The following is a 21,895-nucleotide window of genomic DNA, read 5'->3' as shown; positions in this document are numbered from 1 at the left end:
CATGCTTAAATATGAAAATGTGTGAACATCTTTTATAAACCAGTTTTAACTTGTTAGAAGAAAGGTAGACTCTAAAATATGTGAAGGGTATAGCCTTTTCAATGATAATCTAAAGCATAATGTTCAAGATATATTTTTAGAGAATCTCTAATATCACCACTAGGGGCACTGAGGGAATAATTTTCTTTTGGAACATTCCTATTATCTTCCCCACATAGATAAAGTCTCATAGATCCAGAGATCACCTTCCTAGACCTTTCAGGCTTTTGTTCAGAAAACATCTGCTAACTTCTTTTCAAGTCACTATAACCATTTAAAATGCTCACTCTCAGGCTCCTCAGTCACTTTAACTAGAAAAATGCGAAATACTTTAACTAAACAAAGGATACATCTGCAAAATTAGGAACATTATTGAAACCAAAGAGAATTTGATGGTGTTTTGATTTGGGAAATTACAGGGATAGGAAAAAGCCACTTCCTGCCAATTTAGAAATTGTTAATATCTATTAAAAGGAGTAAGTTACCAAAATTGCTAAAGGCAGAACGATGATGCTTAATATGGGGTGCATGGTTTCTAAGTCCAAATTTGGGCTCCTTTCATTTCAGCTGCCCTGCTTCCAGGTAGTAGATTGTATTAGGTTCATACTACCTATTGATGTGGAGAAGAAGTGGGTTATTCTCTCTGTTTCTATACCCTGGAGTTCCTTTGCCTACTGTGTGATCCTTAGCTAATCCTAACCCTGAGTGTTCCTAAACATCATGTCCAGATGATCTGATGTTCATGTCAAGAGTTCCCAGGTTTTGTCTCTTTTTTTTTTTTTTCCTTAGACATCACCAAATTCTGTGCACTCTGTCTTACTTCTTTTTTTTTTTTTTTTTTTTTTGGTCTGTGATTTTGTTTTTAATTATTTTAAGTCTTATGATCACACATTATTCTTGAATTTGTGTGTATCTCCTCTACTTTAACTCTTTTAAGTTGGCAAAAGCACCATTCCCAATCACAAATACACAGCAGTTCTACAGCTTTATGTTTCTGAATGGCTGTTTAAAGACAATCCTAAATTATAACTTGGTCTGACTTAGATAGTAAATAATTCAAGAATGAAGTTTAACTTGCTACTATTTTAAAAGCATCTGCTCTTATAGATCATCTATAAAATGTGAGAAGTGTTAAATAATCTTTATTTGATATTACATATAAATCTCACTAAAATGCTTTTCAGTAAGTAAAGTGAACCATTTTAGATACAGAGAATTCTAATTAGATTGGTCTAGTTGAGGCCAAAAATATAAAGTAGATGTTGCTACTTTATCTTCAGCCCTTACCCTTTAGAGGCAAATGAACACCAAGCACAGGTGGTTTTGAGACAATGAAGGAATTTCTCCAGTATTTAAATATATTAATATAACCAGTTATATAACTCTAAATATAAAACCAAACTCCAGTAAGTTTTAAGATGGCATTCACCATATTTGTGAAAAGTTGAACATTACTAATGAAGTCCAGTCATATCTTTAGAAGGAGTAAACAGCGATAGCATTTAGTGAATTGTAACTACTATTAAAATTCAAAAAACTGCACATATTCATTTAAACACAACCCAGTCTTAGTTAAATCAGGACTGCCCAGCAAAAACATTCTGTCAGTCATCGATGATCTGAATTCTGGTGTGTGAGATCTATTAAATTATGGTGCACATAGAAAAGTCATGAGACATTTCTGTTTTGTAATAAATAAGGAAGTGGCCAATTATTACTCATTAGTAGCTTTTTTTGAGATAAGCTATGAACTCTGCCCTTTCTGTCTTCTTCTTAATGCCGGAAAAGATCATTTTTGTTCCAGGAATGTACTTTTGGAGATTCTCCAAATACTCCATCAGTGTATCCTTTTCCCCAGGTGATGCTTTGTTCTTATGGGCATCTGTGTAAGAGAATCCAACGGCCTGACCTGTCTTCCGCCCAAAGAGACCACCCAGATTAGCCCAGTCTTGCGCTTTTGCCTCCCTTTTCCATGGTGTGACACTGGGCGGACTTCTGAACAAAAACCTTCTTGCCTTTCTCAACATCACCCATGTTTAATTCTTTTGTCGCTGGGGCTATGAGGGTTCCCGCTCGGAAGCCAGATGTCCCTCTCTATCCTGTCTTACTTAATTTTGTGCTGCTATAACAGAATACCTAAGACTGGTAATTTATAATTAGCAGAAACTTATTGTCATGTGGTTCTGGAGGCTGGGAAGTCTATGACTGAGGGGCTGGCATCTCTCGAGGGCCTTCTTGCTATATCATTTCATGGCTGAAGGGCAAAGAGGGTGAGAGAAATGAAGAGAAAAGGGGACTGAATTTGCCCTTTTAAAACAAACCCACTTCTGTGATAACAGCATTAATCTATTCATGAGGGGTAAAGCCCTCATGGCCTAATAGCCTTGTACTAGGCCCCACCTCCCAACACTGATACAATGGGGATTAAGTTTCCAACATATGTTTTTAGAGGACACATTCAAACCATAGTACATCTCTATTTTGCAATATGATGCCTAATACTTAATCAATTATTTTATTTTATGCATAAGCTAATCCAAGAGAAAAAGTGTGGCTCTATTTTAAAAGTGAGAAATCAGAATCAGAGAGATTTAATGACTTGTGTAAGGAGAGCCAATATTCGAACCAAGGTCTCTCCTCTTTTAAAACCTGTGGTTTTCTACTATAACATAACCTAATCAATAATCTTCATACATGTATTGTAGCAAAAATACCATTCATTGAAAAGCTAGAAAAAGTGAGGCTGAGAGATGATACTATTATTGTCATTTTAGCAAAATAATTATACTGTTATGTAGAATAGGAATAGACAATCTACCTTTAAAAAGTATGCTATTTCAATGCTTCAATAATTGACTATTAATACCATGATTTGGAATAAGTAGTCACTAAAATTCACTAGTTTTTGTGGTATAAACCCCTAAACTGATAATCCTTTCAAAAAATTTTCATTTGTCTCTTTGGTATTGCTAAGCATACATTTTTTTCCAAGAGCCCAAAATTGCACTGAAGAGTGTAATTAGTGGAACGAAGAAAATGCAGTCAATAATTCAAAATTTATTGGTACTATTTCATCTAGGATGTTGGCATTGAATATAACCTTGATTATCTTTTTTTTTACATTCCATTGAACAGTAAAAAACACAAGACATGCTTGTTATTCCACTTTTAAGCATTTTGGTGAAATATAGCAGTTAAGATAATGAAAATGCAGTACTTCATTACAGTGAGATTAGTTTTTCTGGCTTAACTGATTTTCCTCTTAGGCTCTAGAATTAATAGAACTGAATTGTTAAATGAGTATGTTTAAAGTATTCACAGTGACCAATGACCCCACTTACGGAACACAAGAATTAGACCTTTGCTCACACCCTTCATACACCTACACCCTTCCACCTCAGTCAATAGCCTTATTCTAATAGGCAAATACATTCTGTGATCAGTTTACCCAATTCGGAGGGTTTTTGGCACCTCGATTCTGAAGTATATCCCTCTCATGCCAGCTTTTGCAGAAAGTGTTGTGTTTTACTTTGCTCAGGCCGCTGTAACAAAATACCATAAACTGAGTGACTTATAAACAACATCAATTTAGTGATCTCACAGTTCTGGAGACTGGGAAGATCAAGGCATCAGCAGATTCAGTGTCTTGTGAGAGCCCATTTCATAGATAGCACCCTCTTGCTGCGCCCTCTTGCTGCTGGTGGAAGGGAAAAGGGATCTCATTGCAGCCTCTTTATAAGAGCAGTAATCCCATTTATGAAGGCTTTGTCCTCATGACCTAATCACCTCCCAAAGGGTCCAACTCTTAATACCATCACACTGGGAATTAGGTATCAACATATGAATTCTGGGGGAGACACACACATACCATGTTTCAGAGGCAGATTTGTTAGCAAGTTCATGAGTATAGCTTATACTTAAGGCAATTATGGAGCTGATGTCGGTTGATTATTTTGCATCCCTTATGTTTTACTTGTATTCCATCTTACAGGGTATGATTAGCTGTATTCTTTCTCTGGCACCCTAGTGTATTCTCCATGAGTACGTATTTTTCCTTTATCTAGTAACATTGGCTTTACTAGGGATAAATCTGGGGGACCAAATAGTATTACTGGGAATCTTGAAGACATAACCTCAATGAGAGATGGCAACACAAGCCAATGGTGGAAGATGTGGGTCTATAAGTAAGGAATTCTTTAAGGCCGCAGTTAGTACAGACTATTTACAGTTGCTTAAACAAATAGCAGTTAGTTTTTCTCACAAAATAGAAAGCCTGGATGTAGGCAAATGTATCGATGTTAGGGTGTCAAGAGGCCTCTTGTCCCTGATGGTCATAAGATGACATTCGTAGCTCCATGACTTATAGCTTCATTCAAAAGTATGGGTGGGTGGCAGTGGCAGTGTCACCTCTTTTGTCAAAGATGCCAACTCTTTCTTAGAGCTCCTGGGAAGACTTCATTTTATTTCCAGGAGTGTGTCACATAGGTAACCTTAGTACTAAGAAAGGCTTGGGGCCAGCTCAGTGGCTCACGCCTGTAATCCCAGCACTTTGGGAGGCCGAGGTGGGTGGATCACCTGAGGTCAGGAGTTCGAGACCAGCCTGGCCAACATGATGAAACCCTGTTTCTACTAAAAATACAAAAATTATCTGGGCGTGTTGGTGGGCACCTGTAATCCCAGCTACTCAGGAGGCGAGAGGCTGAGGCAGGAGAATCACTTGAACCCAGGAGGCGGCGGTTGTTGTAGTGAGCTGAGATCACACCACCGCACTCCAGTCTGGGCGACAGAGCAAGACCCTGTCTCAAAAAAAATAAATAAATAAGGCTTGGAAAGCAGGTTTAGACTTTTTAGCTTCTATGAAGAAGGTGGAGAGGTAGGAGAGAATGTTGAGTTGCCCAATTGCATGGACCTTTAGAATGTTTTAGTGCCCTTGCTCCATCTGAGGACTTTTATGCTTCTCCAGGGTATAACCCCGGGAAAAAATTTTCAGCTTCCCTGCAGTTATATCTTATTCATGTGACCTAGACATACTTGTGTGAGACTTTGATTTTGAGATGAGAAAATGGAGGAAGGTGATTTCATGTGAAATCCATTTTGTTGAAAAAAGTTGAGGTATAACTGTCTGATTTGGGGGGGACTGACAATTGCAAAGTTTAGTTTCTGGCTCAACATTTGCCTGGGCAGGGGACAGTGGAAGCAATGGCAGTGATTTCCTCTAGTGCTCATCGGAAAAGCAACTGTGGCTGTGTTTCTTCTTTTCTTTTCTTTCTTTCTTTCTTTGTTTCTTTCTTTTTTCTTTCTTTCCCCTTCCTTCCTTCCTTTCTTTTCTTTCTTTCTTTCCTTCTTTCTTTCTTTCCTTTCTTTCTTTCTTTCTTTCCTTCCTTCTTTCTTTCTTTCTTTCTTTCTTTCTTTCTTTCTTTCTTTCTTTCTTTCTTTCTTTTTCTTTCTTTCTTTATCAATCTAGCATTGTAGCCTGGCCTTAGGCATTATTCCTAAAGGCTTAACCTTTAGTCCCATCCTACCTACCTCCAGACGATTCTGTGAATGATCCAATATTCTTTAATTCAGTTTATTTTCTTCTTAAGTAACTAGAACCATGTTGGTTGCTTGCAACTAAAACCCTAGGTGATACAGTGAGCAAAATTAGGGGTGTTAAATTCAAGAGGAGTGGGAGGTCTAAAAGTCATAAAAATATCTGCCAAACAGAGAAGAGAAAAGAAAGACATTGCAGGCTGAAAGAACTACATAAGAAAATATATAAAGTAGACCTGGGCTTGAAATATCTATAGAGCAAAAAGCATATTGCTTGGGCTTGAACACTGGCTTCATACAGAGAAATACTGGAAGATATAGTTGGGTAATAAACAGTCATGGATGCTCAGTGAAGGGCTTTGAAATTTAACCTGGAATGAGTAATTATTTTTGATGAAGTCTAGTCTGTTAACAGTATACATGGTAAAATTATAAAAGAGAAACTAGTATGAAGGAAGCCAGTCAGCATACTATTGTAATAATGCAGGTATGATGTAATTAGATCTGAACTAAAATATTTATAACAGATCTCAAAAAGGAAAAGATAAACAGATGTAGAGAACAATTAAGTCTTAAAAGTTTAATAAGAATCCCTTGTAGGAGAGATCTTGGTGTCTCATAGTAGCTGACAGGACCACATTATAGAAAAGATAAAATAGCTGATCTGAAAATGACCTGTGATTTTTTAATTAGTGAATAGGTGGGAGACGAGGTCATCCCCCAAGTGGCAGGGATAATATGGGTAAAGGCACAAAGGAAAGACTGAGTATGCCTAATACAGAGGCCAGGGAGACTTCTGACATTACTGCAATCAAATTTTTATTTGGGGGGGTTAAAGGGAAACATGTTTGTAAAAGAAATACACTACAGGTAACATGTAAAAGGGATAGAAATCGGGCTTTGTTATAGTACATATCTATCTCTTAGAGGATCTTGAAGAAATGAAGGCATAGATGTATCTTCAATTGCGTGATTATACCAGTATTTGAAATGACTGGATTATTGGATTATAAGTCATTTCCAGGACTGTAGGGACTGCAATAAGTGTGGCCAAGCAGGTAGCTAATATATTAAACTCAGTGTGCATTAGAAGGTCCAAGATAGCTGTGATCACACTTAAAAAGGAAAGGAAAGAGAAATGGTAGGAATGGGTGACAATTGGGAGAAAGATGAAATGCAAACAGATGTCAAAGATGACTACAAAGTCTTTTGCCCAGCAGAGCTGTGGTCATGTGGAAAGGAGAGCTGTTCTATGAGGAATTATAGGTGGTACTCAAGGTGCATATAAAGCATATGCTTTCTTATCTAGCAAAATTGATTCAGGTTCCAGCTCTGCCACTTACTAGCCAAGCCTTCATTTCATAATGAACACCTGATACAAGTACAGTTTAGTAGAAATAAGAAGTTGATCACTTTTTCAATGACTCTACCTCTCATTCAGAATCAAGTCTAAATTCATGAACATTTCATATCATATTCAGTTTTTCCTCTGTCACCAGTCTCAATCTTTGTAAACATGCACCATCCCTCTCCATACACACACCGACACATTAGCCATATAGAGCTTCTTAAAGGACCACGGTTTGCCTCATTTTCTCATGTCTCTGTTCCTTTATTCATGTTCACTTGTAACACTTTCTCTCCCTATCCTTGCTAATACATCTTTTCTTTTTTTTCAACTTAACCTTCATCTCTTTTAGGAAAAGCCTCATTTGGCCTCATCTTAGTGATTGTAATATACATTTACGTCAATGCAAGCCTTCATTACAGTGCATTATCATAGCATTTGGTACGTTTGACTTCTCCGTTAGACTGCATTCGTTGACAGCACCAATACAGTCTCATTTGTCTTTGTGTTTCAAGTGCCTACCAAAATATCCGCATATAGTAGGGTCACAATAAATATTGAATGTATAAATGATCACCTTATGAGCCTGAGCTTGATAAATCATGCTAAGTAAGGATCAGGGCTGATATGTTTGTAATGCCAAGTATCTTTTATGTAATGTAGCTTTGTAAACAACATTCCTTGCTCCCTCTCTATAAGCTGAAGTGAAGGTTTGGAAGCTGTCTATACAGCTACCACAATGGCTGGCAGAGCAGCTTCTATGACATCTGTAGAGCACATTGCTTATCCACAAGAGAGAATATTTTTTCTTGGTGCCTGTAAGAATGAGTTGTTTCTACTCTAATATACAAAAAAGAGAAAAAAATAAATTTGTTAATAGAAAAGTAAAGCATGTGGTTAGATATTTAAAATGTAATAATTTTAGAAAACCTTTGCTAGAAAGTTATAATTTTCTTCAAAAAAGGGACGGGGTAGTTAATATTCAAACTATATAATGAATTCAAATGACCCAATAGCAACAAAACAAACAACCTGATTAAGAAATGGGCAAAGATCCTGAATAGACATTTCTCAAAAAAGACGTACAAATAGCCAGCAGGTATATCAAAAAATGCTCATTACTCATCATCAGAAAAATGCAAATCGAAACCATGAGGAGGTATAACTTCATATCTGTTAGAATGGCTATTATTTTTTAAAAAGAGCATTGGTGAAGATGTGAAGGAAAGAGAACGCTTTTACACCTTGGGTGGTATATAAATTGGTGCAGTCACTCTGGGAAACAGTATGGAGATTCCTCTAAAAATTAAAAATGCCACATGGTCTAGCAATCCCACTTCTGGGTATATACCCAAAGAAATGGAAATCAATATGTCAAAGAGGTATCTGCTCTCCCATGCTCGTTCCAGCAGTATTCACAAATGGCCAAGTTGTGGAAGCAACGTAAGTACCCATCGATGGATGAACTGATAAAGAACATTTGGTCTATACATACAGTAGAATATGATTTCCACTCCGAAAAGGAAATCCTGTCATTTGCAACAACAGAAATGAATTGGAAGACATGATGCTAAGTGAAATAAATCAGAAAGACAAGTACTACATGATATCACTTAAATGAGGATTCTAACAGTCATAGTCATAGGAACAGAGAGTAGGATGATGGTTGTTAATGGCTGACAAAAGGGGAAAACAGACAGGTATCAGTCAAAAGGTGCAAAGTTTCAGTTATGTGAGATGAATAAGCTCTAGAGCTCCACTGTACAGCCTAGGGTCTACAGTTAACAATACTGTACTATATATTTTAAAAATTGTGAAATATTCTTATCATGAATAATAATTATAATAAAAAGGGCAATAGGAAATTTTGGAGTAGATGAATATGTTTATGGCATAGATTATGGTGATGGTTGTATGGGTATATACTTATACCCAAAGTCATCAAGTTGCATACATTAATTCTGTGCAGATTTTTATGTCAATCATACCTCAATAAAATGGTTAAAATTTTTTATAAAAATAATCTATGTGGCACTGGCAAGAAAAAAAAAATAGGGAGGGAAAGAGGTGTCTTGGGCTGGATCCAGAAACAGAAAAATAACTTTAAATGGAAAACAAATGAAAAATGTACAAGGTCTAGAATCAATGTTGGTTTCTTGGATTCGACAAATGTCCCATTATACTGTAAGATGTTAATAATAGGGGACAATAGGTAAGAAGTGTGGGCAAAATCTGTACTAACTGTGCAACTTTTCTGTGAATTTAAGTATTCCGAAACAGTATTTATTTTAAAACATAGGGTAGAGTTTGCACAACAGCATGACTGTACTAAATGCCACTGAAATGTACACATAAATATACTTAAAATGGTAAACTTTTTGTTATGTATAATGTATGTTTTACAACATTTGAAAAAGTAAGTACCTGGGTGGCAGAAACAATCATACTCCAAGCCTCAGCATCACACGATATACCTAGGTAGCAGACCTGCATGTGTACCTCCTGAATTTAAAATAAAAGATAAAATTATTTTTAAAAAATTAAAAAATAATGAAATAAAATAGAACCAAGTGGTCATTTGCAGACTACAAGTTACACACATACTCTGAATTTCTGGAAAACCTATATGTCTGCTTGACTTTGGGACTTTCATAACTGACTGTTCTTGTCTATGCCACTTGAATCACCCAATAATAGGCTGTAGCCTGCTTTAACCAATCAGAACTCAGCTGCATCAACCAATCAGAACCAAGCAAGTTTGAATCCTGTATTTGCATAAGATGACCTGAGTGGGAATTTTATAAATGCCAAAACCGTCCTTTGTTTCATAGAATGCACTTTCCCTTGATGCTGAAGGTTGTGTCGCCCCAGTTTGCAATCTGTTTACTGAAATAAAGTCTCTTTCCTCTGAAAGACAAAATAGGGAGAAGCTTAGGTATGCTCTGGGAGAGGTGTAGTAAGGGGAATGAGATAGCAATTTTTAAGCAATTTTTTGCACGTCTGCAGTATTTCAGGCACTGTACTAGAAATAAAAAGGATATTTTCATTTCCAGTGTTACTGATGAGTCCACTGGGATTTCACGAATTTAGGTAATTAGCATATCTGTGTTCCACTCTGGGTTTGCTTTAATCCAAGTTTAAGTGAGAGGCCCTGGAGTGTATATTTTTCAAACAGTAACCCGGATGAGTGCAATGATCAGCCAAGTTTGAAAACTACTGCTCTAAGCCTTTTACATCCTCTGCCTCTACGAGTATTTCTCTTATCTTGAAGATGAAAGCAGGCAGTTTAGGTTCTTGTTTAATGTGGACCCTGAGCACTGGACAGACTCTTATAGCCCAAGGTCAATGCATTAAATACTGCAGTGAAGCTAGAAGAGCAAGATATAAGGAGAAATGTCATAGAATTGGATCAAATATCATACTCCATCTAAAGTTCCAACTAGAGAAGTACAATTTGTCCTGAAAATTCTGGGTCATGTATTGCAGACTGAACTCAGCTCCACAATATCAATTGGTATATTTGGCCACTTCTTGCATTCCATCTCCATAGGTGTCACTAACTGCAGAGACCTCTAGTCACCAGGGAATTTTCAGATATAGTAAAAAAGGTAATTAGAGGCTGGCAGGGTGAATGGATTAAGGCAGTATGCACAGAGGTTCAGAAAATAAGCAAGCAAACACTTAAGAAAACAAACAATAGTGTTTCTTAATTCACTGAGAAAATAGAAGCAATTAGAAGAGACTTCCACAGACTTCCAGAGCTACATCTCTTCATCTATTTATATATGTGGTCGTAGTCACTGTCTGTTCTGCTGTAACTATGCATTAGCTGTGTTCCTATCTAAAGGCCAGCCTGTATACTTCTTTCATTAGATCCCAAACACTCTGACCTACTAACATGAAGATATTGCTGCAGCATAATGACCTTTCCTGCTAGATATTTCAATTTGGAAGACAGCTATGCTGCTATTTTACCTATCCATTAAAAAAAAATCTAAACAAAACAAAAGGACCCAAACCAAGAAACATTTCTCTTAACCTTTGGATCACACCCTGATTAGCTGTCTACCATCGTATTTCTCTGTCCTACTTTACTGCAGAGATCTTTAGAAGAGATGTCTCGATAGCCTGTCTTGAATTCCTCTCCTATCATTCTACCTTGAATCTAGAATCTTGCCTCTGCTCCTCTGCCAAAAGCTCTCTTGGTTAAGATCACCAATGCCATCTTCATTGCTAAATCCAATGTTCAGTCCTCATTTCTCAACTCACTAGGCTGATTCAGCAGCATTTCCCACAGCTGATTACTCCTTTCTCTCAGAAACACTTTCTTCACTTGGCTTCCAGGACCAAGTCTTCCTGCTCCCTCTCACTGACTGCACCTTGTTAGTCTCCGGATTGTTCCTCATTCCTGTGACTTCTGAAATTTGGAAAATACCAGGCTCAGTCTTGGACCCTCTTTTTCTGTCACTGACTCTCACTCTACTGGATATATTTTTCCGTCTTTTTAAAAATTACACTCTAAGTTTTGGGGATACATGTGCAGAACGTGCACGTTTGTTACATAGGTATAAAAGTGCCATGGTGGTTTGCTGCTCCCATCAACCCATCATCTACGTTAGGTATTTCTCCTAATGGCATCCCTCCCCTAGACCCCCACCCCCTGACAGGCCCGCATGTGTGATGTTCCCCTCCCTGTGTCCATGTGCTCTTATTGTTCAAATTCCGCTTATGAGTGAGAACATGCGGTGTTTGGTTTTCTGTTCCTGTGTCAGTTTGCTGAGAATGATGGTTTCCAGTTTCATCCATGTTCCTGCGAAGGACATGAACTCATCCTTTCTTATGGCTGCATAGTATTCCATGGTGTATATGTGCCACATTTTCTTTATCAAGTCTATCATTGATGGGCATTTGGGTTGGTTCCAAGTCTTTGCTATTGTGAACAGTGCTGCAACAAACATATGTGTGCATGTGTCTTTATAGTAGAATAATTTATAATCCTTTGGGTATATACCCAGTAATGGATTGCTGGGTCAAATGGTATTTCTGGTTCTAGATCCTCGAGAAATCGCCACACTGTCTTCCACAATGGTTGAACTAATTTACACTCCCACCAACAGTCTAAAAGCATTCCTGTTTCTCCACATCCTCTCCAGCATCTGTTGTTTCCTGACTTTTTAATGATCACCATTCTAACTGGCGTGAGATGGTATCTCATTGTAGTTTTGATTTGCATTTCTTTAATGACCAGTGATGATGAGCTTTTCTTCATATGTTTGTTTGCTGCATAAATGTCATCTTTTGAAAAGTGTGTGTTCATATCCTTCCCCCACTTTTTGATGGGGTTGTTTGTTTTTTTCTTGTAAATTTGTTTAAGTTCCATGTAGATTCTGGATGTTAGCGCTTTGTCAGTTGGATAGATTGCAAAAATGTTCCCCCTTTCTGTAGGTTTCCCGTTCACTCTGATCTCTGATGATGGTTTCTTTTGCTATGCAGAAGTTCTGTAGTTTAATTAGATCCCATTTGTCCATTTTGGCTTTTGTTGTCATTGCTTTTGGTTTTAGTCATGAAGTCTTTGGCCATGCCTATGATCTGAATGGCATTGCCTAGGTTTTCTTGTAGAGTTTTTGTGGTTTTAGGTCTTACATTTAAGTCTTTCATCTATCTTGAGTTAATTTTTGCATAAAGTGTAAGGAAGGGGTCCAGTTTCAGTTTTCTGTATATGGCTAGCCGGTTTTCCCAGCACCATTCATTAAATAGGGAATTTTTTTCCCCATTGCTTGTTTTTGTCGGGTTTGTCAAAGATCTGATGGTTGTAGATGTGTGGCGTTATTGCGTTATTTCTAAGGCCTATGTTCTGTTCCATTGGTCTATATATCTGTTTTGGTACCAGTATTAATATTCCATTTATGTGTTGATGGTTCCCAAGTGTATTGGTCTGTTCTCATGCTGCTAATAAAGACATACCTGAGACTGGGTAATTTATAAAGGAAAGAGGTTTAATGAACTCACAGGTACACATGGCTGGGGAGGCCTCACAATTATGGCAGAAGAAAAAGGAAGATCAAAGGGATGTCTTACATGGTGGAAGGCAAGAGAGAGCGTGTACAGGGGAATTCCCCTTTTATAAAATCATAAGATCTCATGAGACTTACTTACTATCACAGCAATAGCATGGGAAAGACCTACCCCCATGATTCAATTACCTGCCACCGAGTCCCTCTCATGACACATGAGAATTATGAGAACTACAATTCAAGATGAGATTTGGGTGGGCACACAGCCAAACCATCCAAGTTTATGTTGCCATCCTGGGGCCCTCCCTTGAACTCCATTTTTTCTATGGAAAACTGCCACCTTGACATCTCCACTTAGATATCTAATGCCCAGTTGAATTGCTCATCTTCCCCAGACAAGCCCTCTTCTGCAGTTTTCCCATCTCAGTTAATTGTAAGTCTATTCTTCTGGTTTCTCAGGCTGAAAACCTAGAGAGATCTTTGACGATTCTGTTTTTCTCACACCCCAACTATTACTACATACATATATTAAGTCTTCTCCAATCTAACTTCCACACTTTCACAGAGTAAAGTTTTAGAAAATGTAAATTCTATTACAGTATTTTGGTATTTAAAGTAATATCTACACTGATTAGCATGGGATTCAATTGTCTACCTTACCTGCCCCCTCCTACCTCTTACTTCAGTTTTCCCCTAGCCCAGAAATATTATGCTCCACCCTACCGACATCCTTGCAATTATCCTAAACCATTAGGGACTTTAGGAAATTATGCATCTTTCATACTTTCCCTTCTCCCTGAAATCTCCTCTTCCTCACTCCAGGAGGGTTATTTCCTGAGTCCATGAATATGTGATTGGAGTAGACACATCTGGTAGTGAGCAGAGCTCTCACCTTAGTTTCTTAGCCTGTGAGGTAAGAACATTAGACCAAGCAACTTCCTTCATAGTGAAGGAGGTTCAGCAGTGAGCATGTAATCATGAGAGCTACTGTTCCTATCACATATCACATGACCAAGATGCTACTGATCTGAGAATGATAAAATAACCAATTAAAAACATGGCAGAGGTGCCAGCTTAGAGATGATACCCCACTGGGACAGGACACCATCCTCAAGGACACAGAATCTACTCTAAATTAAGGTAGTCATATTGAGCTTTGCTCCCAGTAGTAAAATGCGTGTGAGTCTAGGAAACAAGTCCTATAAGTTCTCACTCATCATAATTCCCAGTGACCCACTCATAGAATTTGTCCTTCCTGTTACCACAGCTCTGGGACCTTCAGGTTTAGCAGTCTTAATTCCTAAAGGGGGGATGCTTTCACCAGGGGACACATCAAGGGTCTCATCAAATTTGAGCTATGGCTTTCTCCCTCTCACTTGAGGTTCAGTGTTCCAAAAGACCGCATCAGGTACAGAAATACATCACTTCCAATAGGAACTGTTGGCATTGATCGTCAGGAGGAGATAGGGCTGCTGTTTCACAATGGAGCTGAGAGAATACATTTGACACCCAGATAATCCACTTGTATTTCTCTTGTTACTTCCTTGACTGAGGCTCTTCCTCTTCCTAAATCTACGTTATTTCCTTGCCCATAGATGTTGCTTCTGAGAGCATGCCCAATAAATAAATCTATCGCACACTAATCTCTCTCTCTGGGTCTGTTTCCCAGGGACCCTTACCAAAGCCATGCTTTTTCCATCTTTGTAGAATAAGGTTCTCCTTTCTGTTAAGACCCCACAACATATAACCTTTACACAATTTCACAACTTCATGTAGGTCCTACTCCGTTTAGGCTCTATGCCCCTCATGAGCAGAGGACATTTGCTTTGCCAATGTGTTTTCGGCACCTAGTGGAGTGTTTATCAAATGAAAAATGAAGCCATTCTCCTGGCCCCTATCAAATGGCTTAACCCTGGGAGATTGGATTTAGCATGGGATCAGAGGACAGGTAAGTAAACAGAGTGTTTGATGGGCATTAGAGTTAGTGGTAGGATAATTGTGTGGAAGGATTTGCAATTTGCTCCAATTAGAAGGCACTTTGAGGAAAATTATTCTAGCAGATTTTAAATCAGTATAAGTAAAGTAAGGAGTTTGGGTACTCTGAGGTTATGAATAAAATTTTCTGAAATTCCTCTGTTACCTCAGCAAAGTTTCAGTTGTCTTAGATTCTTACTTTGGCCAGTCAGCAATATGGATAAATCTGAGAATTTTGCAGGGGACCGGGGAGAGTGATTACTAGTGTTGATTTCTTAATATTATTTAGAAATATTTATAATTCCTTTAATAAAGTATACAAATAATTTAATAAAATTCTTTGAAATAAATTCATTTTTAAGTCTTAATATTTTATAAAATTGGCTAAATCTTGATATGAATTTAAAAAGGAAGAATTCTATACTCATTGGCAATAGCCATGACTCTCTTTCAACATTATCTCAGTTAACATTATTCAATGATTGATCTTTGATAATGAGAATGACCCAGTAGAGATATATTTTATTTTTAAGTACACTGATCTGCAGCCTGTACTTCTTATGCAAGCCTTTTATTTTCAAATGTGCAATGTGCTGATTTGTTCTCCAAATAGCATTGAAGCAGTCATTACAATTCTGTTTTATTTTCCCTTTTATAGAGAATATTTGCACAGTTAATATACTTAAGCATTTATAAATATATCCAAATTCTCAATTCAGCTTTTAGTTTGTGATGTTGTACTGCCTGAGACACTGTTCGTATGTTTCCTTTGATGACAGAATTTCTTTTTCCATCCTTTTGGAATAAGGTTCTACAAAGATTTCTCATGTGGGTAGTGCTGTTCCTTTGGCATCATAGTTAATGACTGTAATGGCATCTCTATAACAAAAAATTCAAATTGTTACCATAATAATAATGCCACATACTGGGGTACTGAATATGTCACTGTTACACTGATTAGTTTGATATTGTGTAATCTTGGTATGTTTCTAAGTATTTGAACAAATGAAGAAAATGCAGTCGATGTTTAGTTGCTATAGGAAACCAGCAGAGACACGTTTTTTTTAAATATGAAAACCCAGCAATAGCTATTTGCAGAAGATCTGCTAAATTAGGAGTCAGACCTCCTAGATTCTAGTCTAGGTCCTGTCATTAAGAAGATAAATTTAGGCAACTCCTGGGACTTGTTATAAGTGTGATCATGTGTTGCATGCCTCCTGTCGTCTCATTTTATATCCCAAAAAGCTCCTTTAAGATTGCCATGTACCCATTTTACAGAATAGGAAACTAAGTCTCAGAATGTTCAGGGAACTTGCTCAAGTTCACAAAGAATCAAGATTTAAACTGGGGTCTGACTCTGCAGTCCATACTTTATTATTATTATTATTAATTATTATTATTTATTATTATTATCGTTATTATTATTATTATTATTATTTTAGAGACAGGGTATCACTCTATTACCCAGGCTGGAGTGCAGTGGCACAATCATAGTTCACTGCAGCCTCAAATTCCTGGGCTCAAGGAATCCTCCCACATCAGCCTCCTAAGTGGCTAAGACTACAGGTGCATCCCAACATGCACATTTAATTTTTAAAAAAAGGTTTTGTAGAGAGAGGATCTCGCTATGTTGCCCAAGCTGGTCTCAAACTCCTGGCCTCAAGCCATCCTCCCACCTCAGCCTCACAAAGCTTTGGGATTACAGGCGTGAACACCATGCCTGGTTCATGCTTTTTCAAACTACAATATTCAGCATTCTCATTTGTCATCCAAAAGTCTGAAATAATAATACTTGCCTTGCCTATTTTATAACTCTCTCTCTCTCTCTGTCTCTCTCTCTCCCTCTCCCTCTCGGGGTGTGTGTGTGTGTGTGTGTGTGTGTGTGTGTGTGTGAGAGAGAGAGAGAGAGAGAGAGAGGAAGAGAGAGAGAAACAGTAACTGAGACAGAGACACAGAATAAAATGAAGAGATGATTGTGAGAAAAACTGCATAAATTTCAAAGAGCAGTCCGAGTGTCATCACTACTGATTGACTCAGCTGTTGATGAAATGTATGTTTCAGTTATACCATCTGACCCTTTATTATCTAGGCATTTTTGAAAAATGTTTCTCCCCTTGAAGGAAAAAATGATACATGAGAAAGGCAATAAATACTATTTATGAGATATGGAAATTGAGATATTTGTTTGAAGGTCTTATGTGTTGTTACAATGACTGGAGGCTAGGAAGTCATGTTAGGAGAGGTGAGAGAAAGATGTGGGAGGTCAAAAAGATATGAATCAATCTCTTTTAGTTTCTAAAATTGTCCTGAATTTTATTTTGTCATAAACCCTTCACTATCACCCCAAATTTTCTGATGTAGGCCTGGCTTTTAGGTAACTTATAAGATGGTTACTATTAGCACCATTTCATGGATGAGAAAAATCAAGTTTGGTGACAATACGTACTTTGGCTCATGATATAGTTTGCCTCTGTGTCACCACCAAAATTGCGCCTCAAATTTTAATTCCCAAAATCCCCACGTGTTGAGGGTGGGACCAGGTGGAAGGTGATTAGATCATGGGGTCAGTTTCCTCCATGCTGTTCTCATGATACTGAATGAATTCTCATGAGATCTGATGGTTTTATAAGGGGCTCTTCCCCCTTCAGTCATTCACTGTCTCTTGCCTGCTGCCATGTAAGACATGTCTCTTCCCCTTCTACTAAGATTGTAGGTTTCCTGAGGCCTCCCCAGCCCTGTGGAACTGTGAGTCAATTAAACCTCTTTTCTTTATAAATCACCCACTCTTGTGTATGTCTTTATAGTAGAGTGAAGATGGAGTAACATAGTAAATTTGTACCGGTAGAATGGGGCACTGCTATAGGGATACCAGAAAATGTGGAAGCAACTTTGGAACTGGGTAATGGGCAGAGGTTGGAACAGTTTGAAGAGCTTTGAAGAAGACAGGAAGATGTGGGAAAGTTTGGAACTTCCTAGAGACTTGTTGAATGGCTTTGACCAAAATGCTGATAATGCTATGGACAATGAAGTCCAGGCCGAAGTGGTCTCAGATGGAGATGAGGAACTTCTTGGGAACTGGAGCAAAGGTTACTCTTTCTATGCTTTAGCAAAGAGACTGGCAGCATGTTGCCTTTGCCCTAGAGATCTGCAAAAGTTTGAATTTGAGATAGATTATCTGAAATTGGAATTTATGTTTAAAATGGAAGCAGAGCATAAAAGTTTGGAAAATTTGCAGCCTGACGATGCAATAGAAAAGAAAAAGACATTTTATGAAGAGAAGTTCAAGCTTGCTGCAGAAATTTGCATAAAAAATGAGAAGCCAAATGTTAATCACCAAGACAATAGGGAAAATGTCTCCAGGGCATGTCAAAGACCTTCAGAGCAGCCCCTCCTATCACAGGCCTAGGAGAGAAAAATGGTTTCATAGGCTGGATCCAGGAATCCCCTGCTGTGTGCAGTCTCAGGACTTAGTGTCCTGTATCCCAGCCACTCCAGCCATGGCTAAAAGGGGCAAGATACAGTCAGACCATTGCCTCAGAAAGCGCAAGCCCCAAGCCTTGGCAGCTTCCATGTGGGGTTGGTCTTGTGGTTGCGCAGAACACAAGAATTGAGATTTGGGAACCTCCACCTTGATTTCAAAGGATGTATGGAAATGCCTGGATGTCCAGGCAGAGGTGTGCTGCAGGGGTGGAGCACACATGGAGAGCCTCTGCTGGGGCAGAGAGAAAAGGAAATGTGAGGTGAGAGCCCTGAAACTGGGGACACTGCCTAGTGGAGCTGTGAGAAGAGGGCCACTGTCCTCCAGACCCCAGAATGATAGATGCACCAAGAGCTTGCACTATGCACCTGGAAAAGCCACAGATGCTCAATGCCCACTGGTGAAATCAGCTGGGAGGGGAATTGTAACCTGTAAAGCCACAGAGGCAGAACTGGCCAAGACTACGGGAGCCTACCTCTTGCATCAGTGTGCCCTGGACATGAAACATGGAGTCAAAGGAAATCATTTCAGAGCTTTAAGTTAGAACAACTGCCCTACCTGGTTTCAGATTTGCATGGGGCCTATAGCCCCCTTGTTCTGACCAATTTTTCCCATTTGGAATGGGAACATTTACCCAATGCCTGTACCCACATTGTGTCTTGGAAACAACTAACTTGTTTTTTATTGTACAGGCTCATAGGCAGAAGGGACTTGCATTGTCTCAGATGAGACTTTGGACTGTGGACTTATGAGTTAATGCTGAAATGAATTAAGACTTTGGGGGACAGTCGGAAGGTATGATTGGTTTTGAAATGTGAAAAGACATGAGATTTGGAAGGGGCTGGGGTAGAATGATTTGATTTGGCTCTGTGTTCCTACTCAAATCCTACTCAAATCTCATCTTGAATTGTAATCCTCGTAATTCTCATGTGTCGAGGGCAGGACCTAGTGGGAGGTGATTAGATCATGATGGAGGTTTCCCCATGCTGTTTTCATGATACTGAGTGAGTTCTCATGAGATCTGATGGTTTTATAAGGGGCTTTTCCCCCTTCACTTTCTCTCTCTCTTCTCTTTCTCTTTCCTGCTGCCGTATAAGACATGCTTCTTCACCTTTTTTCATGATTGTAAGTTTTCTGAGGCTTCCCACCCTGTGGAACTGTGAGTCAATTAAATTTCCTTTGTTTATGAATTACCCAGTCTCAGGTAAGTCTTTATAGCAGTGTGAAAATGGACTAATACAACCCAAAACACACACTAACTGGTATTGCCAAGCTAAGGACCCTGATGTGTGTGATTTCAATGCTTCCCTTCTAAATGCTAGCTTAAATTGCAGGATTGTGTCCCATTATTGAACACATAGTGAGCTCAAGAGGAAGGAAGAGGTTCATTTTCTAATTGTTTGCCATGGAATTTAGATGTAGAACTGAGGTTTGCTTTTGCTCCCTTGACATTCTCATGTCCTTCACACATGCATTTAGCTTTTCTTCGGAAACAGCATCCCTCCTTTTTTTTTTTTTTTTTTTGTGGAACAAAATCAGTCGTAAATACTGACACACTTCAGGCTGAGCAAAATAAAGCCCTTTGTTAAACAAGCATGTATTAGCCGCCTACTGCCTGCCAGGCACTGCAGTATGTATCAGAATCACAAGGATGAGAGAATTATTGAAATATAATGACATTCCTATAATAATGATATGTTCTAAGTGCCGTAAGAACACAGTGAACCGAGTGACTACATTGAATGTATTTTATTTAAATTTAAATCTAACGCAATTGATTGGTGTTCTATCTTTAAACACCCCTGGCACCATATAATCCTGGTGCTTTTTTTTTTTTAGCCAACTACTGACTTGTTCAAAATCCTCAGTTTTGCATGTGTATATAAATAAAAGAATAAGCAACTATTTCCAGTATTTTACAATCCTAATGAATAATACACACTTTCTAATTATAAGGCTCAAAAAGCTAACCAAAATGTAAAGCACTTTTGCTTTTTGGCTGGTTCATATCAAACTGGTATCAAGGGAAGAACACTCAATTGGCTCTTGATGACTTCACAGGAATTTCTGGGCGGGTGATAGTTGCACCAATCATGGTTAAACAGAGCCCCATGTGAGGCAGTTATACTACGCAAATTAAATACACCCACTGTGTGACTAATTTTGGACTTGAGCACAGATTGATGACCACATTTAAATGATTGCTATTAGTGAGCAGTACGTAAGTTTTTTGCCGGCTTGCTTGACTTTATAGCTTTTCACAAACATGACAGTGATTTATGTAATTCATAATATTATAAAACCTTCATAACTATGGATTGTTGGTAAAAATCTGAATCAAAAGTGAAGCTGATAAATAATAATAATACAGATGGCATGAATTAATTACGACTTACTAAATGTAATTTGGTAGGAAAAATAGTTCCAATGCAGGGCCCAGGGTAGAAGTAAACATTATAAAGGGTGATTTGAAGGTTGGATACCAAGGGATTGGCTCCTTTGCAATCCCCAATTTTCCTTCTGTTTGTCTCTCCTATTTTTTTAACCAACTCTGTACTTCATTTAATAGTCGTCTGAAGCTTTATATGTAACGGGGAAATTGATTGGTTCCTTTTGTTCTGAGTCATTACTGTAGTGTATGTTTCTGTGAACTAACTAAAGGTTTTCTTCTTCATCACCAAAACATAGGTATGCAGACAACATAGCTTGATGAGTAATTGATATATTCTTTTCAGAAGCCAACGTGAATGTTCAATGACTATTTTTAATAATGACATTTTATTGTCTTATTCAAAAGTACCATAGTCATACTAATTCTGATTACTTCCTGGGTATCTGATTCCGATATATATTTTTTCAAAGGTCTTAGTCCTGCCAGAATTTTCTCATAGGCCCAATGTCAAGTGTTCTTATTTGTAGTGTTTTAATATTAACAATTTGTATGCATATATTATTGTGTTTCTTTGAAGGACAGCCAAATCTACTATCCTATCATAGTTATTTATGCTAGCCATATTGCTTTGATACATATCCCGTTTTAAAAACTTACTGTGTACCAATATTTAAGAGGAATTTTTCAAATAAAAAATCGAAGTACATTATGACATGGCTATAAGACAGCACTGAGACTGCCACATTTTTTTTTTGTGGTAAAGTGCACAAATTTTCCCTTTAAAATATTTTAACATGTAGAATTCAGTGGCATTTGGAACATTACATTCTAAATGTCTTTGGGAAGCCACTACAGCCCGAGGGCCAAAACAAAGTTTTCTCAGGCCACCAACAGACTTATAAAAATGCACAACCCCAAATGTTTTTGGAACAGTGTTCTTACTGGCTGCTGTGGCACAAATCAGGTACTCCAAAAATGTGAGATGCTTATTCCCATAGTTAAGGTGAGGGTAAGGAATGGGGAATGGTAGCTGTTTTGTGCAGGCTGCCTCCTTGCACATGATCAGCATCCTTTCCCTTCATCAAGCACCTCCCTTCCTGCTACATTTCCAATTAGGT

The 21,895-nt window shown here is 38.1% G+C and overlaps 1 pseudogene; it reads right to left on the bottom strand.

The window, feature by feature from the left end:
* Positions 1-1,760: 1,760 nt before the first annotated feature.
* LOC129138703 (cytochrome c-like) lies at positions 1,761-2,073 on the bottom strand (annotated as a pseudogene).
* Between the last annotated feature and the right edge of the window lie 19,822 nt (positions 2,074-21,895).

This window comes from Pan troglodytes, chromosome X (genome assembly GCF_028858775.2).
Source record: "Pan troglodytes isolate AG18354 chromosome X, NHGRI_mPanTro3-v2.0_pri, whole genome shotgun sequence".
Classification (NCBI taxonomy): Eukaryota; Metazoa; Chordata; class Mammalia; order Primates; family Hominidae; genus Pan; species Pan troglodytes.
This window is presented reverse-complemented; position numbering and strand designations above follow the sequence as displayed.